Here is a 12500-nt window from a genome sequence, read left to right as displayed (position 1 = left end):
GTTGTATCTCCGAGAGCGAGTGTGTATGTTATAGCTACAACTTTGCATATTTCATTTTGACTCAGATTTGTTATTTTTGTTACTGTTTCGTCCTCATTCCTGTTGCCTATGTTATTGAAATAGTTATTGACAGTGATAGTAAGAGCAGTATAACCTTCCCCCGCAAGGTTAAGAACCACTGCGGTAAACTGAAGGATATAGTAGATATAGTAGATAAGATGTAGTAGAAACTGAAGGATAGAGTAGATATAGTAGATAAGATGTAGTAGATGCATTTTTACATATTTTTCTCCGTGTATATGAATCTGCGTATTGATAGCTTTTTTCTGTTGGCTTAGTTTAAGTATGTCAAGTTGTTATCGCTTCCATGCGAACGTTTTGTCTATATCCCTATAAACGTATTTTGATTGAAAGAAAAAAAGACGTAGAAAATTGACATAAATGACAAGAATCCATTTCATATTTTTGTTCTGTCATTCCAGCGACAACTGAATTGCAAATTGGAAAACATCATGGATATAAAAGTACCGGTGCGTGCCATTACTGTCATGGCATTTTTGAACATATAATGATAACGAATTCACTGTTCACAAATAAAGCGCTCAGAATTCCGAACGTTTTTGAATTAGAAATTAGTGGTTATCATTCAGCACTAATTTGAGAGAAAATGAGCTTTTCTTATAAGAAGATAATTGATAGCAGTCGTTTTCATGAATAACAAAAATTTAAAAAAAAAAGCTATGGACTATGTGCGATATGCATAAGCCTATTAAGAGTTCGAAAACGAAGCGCTATCCAACATTTTATTTCTTCATTAATTCTATTTTTCATTTTTATATTTCTATCTTTATCTTATTTTTCATATATAAATTCTTATTTCATCCGCTGATTTTTGCAATTGTTCAGAAGCAGGCCGATGGAAATAGTAAATTAGTCGCAACAATAAAATCTGACTCTGTAACACTCTTTAAAGGCGTCGAATTGTTTATTAACCACATCTATGTGTCTATACATACGTTGTGTGTATATATATCGATGGATAGATATACACATATTTATACATATATATATATATATATATATATATATGTGTGTGTGTGTGTGTGTGTGTGTGTGTGTGTGTGTGTGTGTGTGTGTGTGTGTGTGTGTGTGTGTGTGTATGTGTGTGTGTGTGTGTGTTTATATATATATATATATATATATATATATATATATATATATGTGTGTGTGTGTGTGTGTGTGTGTGTGTGTGTGTGTGTGTGTGTGTGTGTGTGTGTGTATGTATATATATATATATATATATATATATATATATATATATAGAGAGAGAGAGAGAGAGAGAGAGAGAGAGAGAGAGAGAGAGAGAGAGAGAAAGAGAGAGAGAGAGAGAGAGAGATACTTAGAAAGATAGACAGATACATATATACGTATGTAGATATATATGTTTGTGTGTGTGTATACCTTGGTCGTATAATTCTTTATTTTTTCCGTTTGGCTCTTTATACTTCTTACCATGATATTAATACAAGTAATAATAATAATAATAGATATGTATATAAACACACACACGCGCGCGCACACACACATATAGATAGATAGACAGACAGATAGAAGTATAGGTATATAAATATATATATATATATATATATATATATATATATATATATATATATATATATGTATGTATGTATGTATGTATGTATGTATGTATGTATGTATGTATGTATGCATGTATGTATGATTCATACATAGTAGTATTCATAACAACATTTTCATAATGACGAACGTTTTAGTAGACTTCATCATAATAATCTAAGCAACACCGATACTACCCTCGATCTTCCGAAATCCAATATACATTCCAGCATAATTGAAGATAAGAGCACTTTATTTCTGAAGGATAAGTCTGACTGCAACTCCACAACAGTCGGTCGCAATGTAGGCCTATTTACCTCCTCCACTTTGCAAACGGTCTGGCAACTATCCTCGTACACTCTACGCGTCACTAGCCCGCAACACACTAAACTTCCTTTCACAAACGATGGGATGCCAACGCGTCCGCAAAAATAAACCCGAGATTTAGAACAGGCTGCTAGTGCGCCGTCTGCTTCGTCCCTGCATTAAGGGCGGCGGTCCCCGAGGCAGTATGGCGCAGTCTGCATTCCATCGGCCGGCCTTTAATCTCAGGTGCTATGTGGAGGCAACGGCTTTTCATCGTCCTGCTGCGTTTACAGAACACGCCGGCTCATCCTCGGATACACATTAGCTGCCATTATGGCCTCGGAGGACCAGATAAGGCCATGCATTATTACAAACAGATGGGGACACAGGGAAATAGATATGTGGGCTATGTATACGATGTTGTGGATCGCGAGTGTATATTACGCACACACACACAAACACACATACACACACAGACACACATTCACATATACATATACACACACAAACACACACACACACACACAAACACACACACACACATACACACACACACACACACACACACACACACACACACACACACACGAACACACACACACACACACACACACACACACACACACACACACACACACACACACACACACACACACACACACACACACACACACACTTACACACACACACACACACTTACACACACACACACATACACACACAGATATATATGTCTGTGTGTGTGTTTCTTCTACTTCTCTCTCCTTGCCTTTTCCCCAGTCTGAGTAGGATCCGAGTTTCTGACAAAGCTTCGCAGTGTCACCATCCTGCTAACTCCGACTCGCAAAACCCTCTTTGATTGCATCCCTTCGGCGCTCCCTCTTCTTGCCCTTTGCCATAACATCTATAACTTACTTCTCTTCACATTCTCCTCTTTTCTCCTTATCCTTTTCTTCACGTTCTCCTCTTCTTTCCTTATCCTCCTCTTCACGTTTTCCTCTTTTCTCCTCATTCTTCTCTTCATGTTTTCCTCTTTTCTCCTCATTTTTCTCTTCACGGTTTCCTCTTCTCTTTTCATCCTCCTCTTCACATTCTCTTCTTCTCTCCTCATCTTCCTCTTCTCTCCTCATCCTCCTCTACACATTCTCCTCTTCTCTCCTCACCACATACCTATATGTTACTTCCTCTCCTATTTTTCTTTTGGATATTTCTGTTCCATTATTATCCTTTTGATTATTTCCTCTTCTAGATTATCGCACATCTATCGCAACATTCAAATAATGTTTGCATTAATGACCATTTTGATAATGAAGAAATTATCTTAGATTTGTGATAATAAGGACATCAATTTCCTCGCGATGATCATGAAAATAAAGAAGTTATTATGATTATAAGATATGATATTGAGTATTTTTCTTATAATATCTGTGACACAAGCGGCAACAGCAACACCTGCAGTAATAACACACACACACGTCTTCAAACTTATCCTGGTAAAACTTGGGGGAAAAAATACGGACATACTTTTTCAGCGACGTCTTCAAAGGAAGACCTTCGTCCTCGGAGCTCCCACTCCAACCACCCCGACGTCGAGTGTGGTCTCTCTCCTGCCACAAATGTGTTTACTGCCGAGTCTGAGAGCGATCCTGAAGGGCGACACTTACTTGAAAAGGAGATAGAGTAAAAAAGGAAGGGCACTCCGGCCGCGAAGTAAGGCGTGAAGTGCCCTAAGACTTTTTCGTGAGAGCGGTGTGGTGTATTGCAGCCTACGAGGAAATGCATTTCTGTTTTGAATGTAAAGACGGTGATGAGGTACGTGTGTTATATATGGCTGTGGAAGCATAAAAAGTCGTGTTTTGAGGTGATGAAAATCTGGAAGAAATATCATAAGGATTTTTTTCACCCCTTTCGTGCTGTTTACATTTTTTTCATTCCTAGATATAACCACGAAGTATGTAAATATTAAACATTCCTATCAGCAAATCCAAGAATATGACTTATCTCCTATTCATTTTATATTTAAAAAAAAAAATACTTATAATTACCTACTTCCTATCTCTTCACAGCCATACAATTTTTTCTCTTCTTTTTTCATATTCGTTTTCTCCCAGTCGCCGACCCTTTAAAAATGGCTACTGTGATGCAAGAATATGTGAAATGATACTTCCACGGGGGACTGAAAATATTGGACCGACGCTAATTATCTCCAGTTTGCCGGAAAAATGAAATTACATTCCATTTCACTATTTTCCGCCGATCCAATACATCGGCAGTTACACGGAAACTTTCCCACGCACACTCTCTCTCTCTCTCGCTCTCTCTCTCTCTCTCTCTCTTTCGTTCTTTCTTTCTTTCTTTCTTTCTTTCTCTCTCTCTCTCTCTTTTGCTCTCCCTCTGTTTCCCGTTTCGATCTTCGTTTGTGCTCTCTCTCTGTCTCTCTCTCTCTCCTCTCCTCTCTCTTTCTCCCTATCTATCTATCTATCTATCTCCCTCTCTCTCTATCTCCCTCTCTATCTATCTATCTCCCTCTCTATCTATCTTTCTCCCTCTCTCTCTCTCGCTCTCTCTCTGTCTCCCGTTTCGATCTTCTCCGTTTGTGTTGGCCATGCACGCAAACACACGCACATTTGCGTGAAAGAAAGAGAGAGAGAGAGTGGGGGGAGGGAACGCAAAGGAGAGAGAGACGGAGAGATAGAGAGAGAGAAAGAGAGAGCGAGAGCCATTTTCCAACTTCCATGTTTCCTTTCCAACAAATCAGAGCTAAAGTCGATTTTACCATTTTCCTCTTCTTTCTTTTTCTTTTCTTTTTTTTACGCTTGCAGGAGATCCACGACCACCTGCGGGCAGCCTTCCTTTTTCTCTTGATAGATATTAGCGAACGGATGGACATACAATACACAGGTGTGTGTGTGCTATTTTGCTTTGATGAACAATTTTTTGCCATCATCGTCATTATATATATATATGTATGTTTGTATGTATATATATACATATATATATATATATATATACATATATAAATGTATATTATATATATATTATATATATATATAAATGTATATTATATATATATATATATATATATATATATATATATATATATTATATATATATATATAAATGTATATTATATATATATATATATTATATATATATATATATATATATATATATATATATATATATATATATATATATATATATATATTTATATATATATATATATATATATATATATATGCATATATATGCAAAATAGTTTTGACTACAATGTTATTGTTGTTGTTGTTGTTTTTGTTTGTTTCTTTCTTTCCCATATTTTCTCCTACTTAATCCTCCTCTCTCTTTACTGAAAATCTCAGCAACATAAACCCCCAAAGCCTCCCTTCCGACACGACCCGCCGGCAGCCGGACCTCATCTCCCATCGCTTCGCCGTAGACTCCTCGTAACCGGGGTTCGAGGACGAGACTCGGAGCCGGATATTGCGTCGAGGACCAGCGGGAGAGCTCGGCCGAGGGAAGAGGAAGTATGTTTTCCCCAGCTGAGACCCTTGCAAACTACAACGCGGGTCTTGCAGAGTGCAATTTACGGACAGGGTAACTGCTTAAAAAGTGGTAGCAGGCGTGTACTGGAGCACGACCCTGAAGCCCTTTAATCCAAGTATTAAGAACTTAAAATACTTTAATTAAATTATCTTTAGATCATCATCATTATCATTAATTAACTTTTTCCATTCTCTGCTGTTATTGTTTCAGTGTAATCATTTTCTTTTTCCATTCATCATCTGTATTTTTCTATGTTCTATGTCCATCCTTCTCTAAACCCAATAAAAATAAAACAAAAAGATAAAAGAACTAAACGAACAAAGGATAAAAGCAAAACCAAAAAGTTCCAAGAAAAACCTGAGATCCCCTCAATCTGTATATTCTCAAAAATGTACAATTCATACATCACATCTTATCTGGCCTCTTCTTCTCTCTCACTCGTAGGTCTCGAGAAAACCATGCAAGAGTCGCCCCGCAAACCACACACTGCTACACGGACAAGCGAACCACCTTACAGTGATACGCGGCAAGACTGTAGCTTTTATGAACTCGTGTGTCTTGTCGCAAAAGACTTTTAGATAATATAATTTAAAATAAAAAGAGATTAATATAAGAGTCAAACTTATTTAACCTTAAAAGTTCAAATAAAACCCGAGGCCGTTAAAAGAAATCTAAAATGTGTAAATAGAACAAAACAAATAGAAATGCTCCAGGTGGCTACCTAGGACTCCCACACATGGTGCTGAACCGGAGGTGCTGTACTGTCATCAGGGGGGACTCGCCTAGTCTGGACTCGCAAATAGTGGGAGTACATCACATCCACTGCAGAAGGAACCGAGTCGAGGACACCGCCGCCGTCGCCGCTGCCGCCATTCCGCTCCTTCCTCCCGCGGCGACCGAGGGCTTTCGCGGAGCCGGTGAGCGAGCGGAGGAAATTGCGGGAGACGGAGGGAGAGGTTGCCAGGGTTTATTTGGAGAGAGAGAAAGGGAGAAAGAGAAAGAGAGGGAGGGAGGGAGGGAAGGAGGAAGGAAGAAAGAGAGAGAGAGGGGAGGGAGGGAAGGAGGAAGGAAGGAAGAGAGAGAGAGGGGAGGGAGGGAGGGAGAGAGATGCAGAGAAATGCTGAGAGAGAGACAGAGAAAGAAAGAGAGAAACAGAGAGAGAGAGAGGAAAGGGGAAAGGGAGAGGGAGAGAGTGAGAGTTCAATTAAGGTAGATAGATCGATAGACATAGATACATATGTATGAGTGCATGTGTGTGTGTGCGTGTGTGTTATAAATACACGTGTCCATAAAAAAAATTAAAAAAAAATAAGTAGAAAAGTAGACAAACGGAATATTTTAATACGAAATTCAACATCATACCCGTAAAAAAGTCCATGAAGATTATTTTGGTACACCCAAAACACAGACAAAAATAATAAACTAAAATAAAACCAACAGATACACCTCCATGTATAAACCTTTACCCCGCATTACAAAAGTATCTCTAAACTGCAATAAAACTCCTGCATGAAATTTAGCTGTATCAAACTTCCAACTCGAAAGAAGTGAAAAAAGGGAGAGAGAAAAAAATTCGCTATCCACACTAGCTTCTCCAAACATGCATAACTTTCAGCGACTAACTTTCCCCAAAATGTGTAATGTCACAGCTCTGAAGATTTAGCACCCAACTCTGGGACTTTATGTCAGGCCTTCTGATTCTCTTTGATTCGTTGTGGTATGTCACTGAGTACGTCATGGGGTGTACTGAAGTAAGGATTAGAGTATGCGCTTTGTAAGTTTGTGCACACACGTACTTTTATATCTTTCATTGGTTTATCCCATTATATTTTCATTCTATTATCTTTTTGTTTCCGCTTTCGCCTCGTTTTCATTTTCTTGTCCGTTTTTTTTCGCTCTCGTATTTATTTTCATTTTCATTTTATTGTTTACATTTCATTTACATTTACGTTTTCGTTTTCATTGGTATCATCACTATATTTCCCATCATCATCATACTTTTACTCTTACTATTACTACTACTACTACAACCATAAGTGCTGCCGTTGCTACTACAAATAATCTCAAAGTTGGTATACTAATTAAGGATAAGGAACAAGCCTCCTAATTAATAATTAACTCCCTTCCCCAAAGGATAGGATAAGGATAAGGCTCCATAAATTAGGGGATGGACTCCAAAGGCAGCTTAAGATCATTAACTCGTATTACTCTACTGATGTGTCATTTCCTCCAAGTGTAGCTCCTTATGTCGGTCAAAGCTGAAATAATTGGATACGAAGGAATTGCTCTGCTGTTGAGCATATTAAGGATCACTGATATAATCTGATATAAGGGATTGGCTCTATTTTTATTTCTGTTTAGTGCACCGTTATAGCGATGGGCTGCTGGTTATTTCTCGATTTACTGATCGATTTTCCGAAAGCTGTTGTCGTGTTCGTGTATTATGTTTAAGTCGGACTCAGTTTGTACAATATTCTTGTAAATGATAAAAAGAAAATGGCCGAAAGGTAAACATAATAACAAGTGGATTAAATAAAGGCATACAAGTTTGAGAGATAGAGTAAACAATTTCATGCATTTTACGTGAAGACATTCAGCCTGGATATGTCTACAAACATTCACACCGTTGTAAAATTTACGTAAGGTAGGCTAAATCTTATATAAACACACAAGGGAATACAAAAGCACACGTGGAGTATGCACTCGCCAGGACATATAAGCATACAATTCCATTGTATGTTCAATAAAAGTAAATAAAACATTTTCCAGAGCTATTTCTTCTAGCCCTAAATTTTCCCCATTTTAAAGTTTGTTATTCTTTTGGGGTGAAATTCCTAAACCAGCTTGGTAAATAATGATGCCAAAATACAGCAATAAGTTTGAGTAAGCAGCTGTAAGGGAAAGAAAAATAATTAGCTTGCTTTGGCTTCCCCATTGGGATGACTCAGCTTTATACCCTTATTCAAATCATACTGTTATGTATCCTAACTGCTCCTCTTACAGAAAAAAGAGATGTATTCTGATATTTATTGTTTTACAATCACCCAATAAGATAAAATCATGCACATTTCCTGCTTATTTCCTGTTATATAGGAGAAAGTGCAAACATGCAACGCAGAACGGGAGGCGGGGAAATACGACAGGACCAAATAACTAAAAAAAATCTACCAAATAAGCAAAGTATCGTGGCAGTTTTGCAGCACATCCAGCACTGCAACACTGGCAGGACACACCAGCTGACTGTCCAAGAGAACACATCGCAGTTGTCAGGAAACGTCAGCAGTAGAGTATAGCTGGCGAGGGTGCTGCCACCACATGCCCTTTATTCTGCCACTCGAGCAACTGCTCGTGATACGATGTGCACTTTCACAGATGGTAGCTCGAATGGGAGGTTCTTTTCTCTTTTATTTTCTTATTTTTCATATCAATATTTTTGACAAGTCGATTGATCTCAATATACGCCTACAATATATGTTTGTGATTACATGGAAATTAAAAAGATTTTTCATGCTTTTCTGTTTTTTTGTTGTTTTTTTAACATAACTTTTTAATAACTTTTTACATAACTTCTCATAACTGCATAACTCTGCCAATAACATGTCCACTGTAACTTTCACATGACACCACATGACGTCGTAAGTTGTTCGATCGTCCCGACACATCTGCTAAGAAGTTAAAGATTAAAGTTTTCCATTAGTATATTGTGCGTGTGAGTCTGTGTGTGCACGTATGTATGTATAAACTGTATTAAAGATGTATATAGATATATACAAATATGTTTTTATATATATTTATATGTATATATATGTGTGTGTGTGTGGTTATATGATAGCAGAATTAATAATGATTTGACGTTAAGTGAAGTAAATAAAAATATAAAAAATGCTGAACAAATTAATTCCTTACTTTTGAAAGACAAAATATTAGGGTTAAATTGATAATCTTGTTATTTAATTGAAGTAAACTTTTGGAAATATATGCATGATACACTCCTATATGTACTATATGCACTATATATATATATATATATATATATATATATATATATATATAATATATATATATTATATATATAAATGTATAATATATATATATATATATATATATATATATATATATATATATATATATATATATATTATATAAATGTATATAATATATATATATATAAAATATATATATAATATATATATATTATATATATATAATATATATATATATATATATATATATATATATATATATATATATATATATATAATATATATAATAATATATATATATATAGATATTATAATGTATATAATATATAATATATATATTTATATATTCATATATATATATAATATAATATAATGTATATAATATATATATATATATATATATGTATATATATATGTATATATATATATATATACGTATATATATGTATATATATAATATAGTGTGTGTATATATATATATATATATAATATAATGTATATAATATATATACATATATATATATATATGGACATTTATATATATATATATATATACATATATACATATGTATATATATATATATATAATGTATACATATATAATATATAATGTATATATAATACATATAATATATATATATATATATATATATATATATATATATATATATATATGGACATTTATATATATATATATATATATATTTATATATATATATATGTATATATATATATATATATATATATATATGTATATAAATGATATAGATATATATATAATAAAAAATATATGTATATTATATAATATATATATACAGTATATAATATATCTATCTGTCTATTTACCTATCTATCTATCTATCTATCTATATATATATATATATATCTATATATATATATATATATATTATGTATGTATGTATATACATACATACATATACATGTATGGAAATGGATAAACTCTGTAAAATAGTTTTTATATAAAACGTTATATTTCTTAATGATAGTACATACATTTTTATTCCTCAGGCATTCACAACATAAATACGGCACTTTTGATAATAGTTTAATAAAAATCTAAACTAACTTAAGCCTTCGTGAGGAAAGCCTCAAGAGCGCTGCGGTGCTGAACCAGTGGTTGGGCAAGTTGCGTCTCACATTTTGCATATCATAACGGTATTATGAATGCACATCTGCTTGCATATACTAATTAAGGAGCGTGAGGGAAAGGACGTTTCTCTTGGCATTTTGAGCGGAGGGACATTTTCACTTCTAAGATACAGGGATGAAGTCTGAAGGATGACGATTTCAGGTTCGTGTTTCACATTTTTCTATATCAATGTTTATTTCATGTTTCTATTTCCTTTCGTTTGCGTAGGTCTTTACTATTTAGGTAAGGATTTTGGTAATGGTATCAAATAAAATGGTGCTGAACGATGAAAAGTGAAGTGATTATATATACTTAGTGTTTGACAAATATACCCAAACTATAAGCAGAAACAACATAGAGGGGTAGATTAGCTCCAGGAGACACACGTAAGGGAATCCATCCTGTGATTCAAATAAAGGGAAAGTCATTGTCTTTATATCTTGACAGGGGTCCTTCTTCGTGTAGCCTGTTCCTTTATTGGATTTCCCTTCTCAAGATTCTTTTACACTGCTGTAAAGAGAACACAGACGGTGTTTACGTTAACCGGAATGCATAGTATAAGGGTTATTTCTAATACATTTTATTTTTTCTGTCAATACTAGATTTTATCAGTTTACAAATATCTGGAGGTGATTTTGAAACTTAGTGAACCAAAGCAGGATTACAGCGCTTAGGAAATATCTTCTGGAAATGAGCAAGCCTAAATTGGTTATGAAAATTTGATAACCTCAGAGACTAACACAGAAAATTCGTGAAATGCATTATCAGCGGAGGTGAGTAACTCAACTCAAAAGATAAACTTAAAAAAATGCAAGTACATTGTTCATTGAGGGAGGATTGTGACATAGGTCATTAGTTTCCTTAAGGAGTCTAATATTCTACGTGCAAACTTTTAAAACATAATCACGTTTTGATTTTTAATACAATATTTTGATTTATTTTTACTCATGAAACTTTATTTATTGGTAGGTTTAAACACTTTTATTTATATATTTTTTTACAGATTAATCCCACAAAGAATTAGCCGTTAATGACCTAGACGCGACAGATAATGATAAATAATCAATCTTCATTTGGCCCTTCGACGATTTCGCTGCCACCACCCGAGCTTTGACCTTTGAAGCATTTCCTGGTCATTCCACCAGAAGGCGTGGAATGTCCTTTTGCATATGAGCGAGTTTAACCGATTTGTCATCGCAGTGAAATGCACTGTAGCAACCTACAGATTTTTTGACGGATTTTTATTGAAAAGGTGACACATTTCAAGTGTCATAAGCATCAGAATGCAATTTCATGGCTAGAAGTGTTCATGCCAACTCAGTTTGTATAGTGCAAGAAAATGTCAACCACCTGCAAGCCCAAGTTTCGTAAACATAATTTTTGTTTACATATAAACCCTGTTCTGCTCCAAGCAAGTAAAGATCCATCAGTGTTGTAGTCTCTCTCTCTGTGTCTCTCTGTCTTTCTCTCTCCCTTTCCCTCTCTCCTTCCCTCCCCCCCCTCCCCCCCCTCTCTCTCTCTCTCTCTCTCTCTCTCTCTCTCTCTCTCTCTCTCTCTCTCTCTCTCTCTCTCTCTCTCTCTCTCTCTCTCTCTCTCTCTCTCTCTCTAACACACACACACATATACACACACATTCTGTCACTCTCTAGCTCAGCATAATGTGCCTACAGCACGTGCACCTATATACATACCCATATGACCCTCTGTACATGGTCAACAAGCATTAACTTTTAATCCGGTGTCATTAGAGGTAATTGCCAATCTGCCATTGCCTTAGCGGACTACGAGAGCCTCGCACCGTCTCGGAGGCCAATTTAAACTTTCATGATTAGAGAGCCGACAACGAAGTCCCTGATGGAGCGTCCACTTGGGGAAAAGTA

Source organism: Penaeus vannamei, chromosome 24 (genome assembly GCF_042767895.1).
Source record: "Penaeus vannamei isolate JL-2024 chromosome 24, ASM4276789v1, whole genome shotgun sequence".
Classification (NCBI taxonomy): Eukaryota; Metazoa; Arthropoda; class Malacostraca; order Decapoda; family Penaeidae; genus Penaeus; species Penaeus vannamei.
This window is presented reverse-complemented; position numbering follows the sequence as displayed.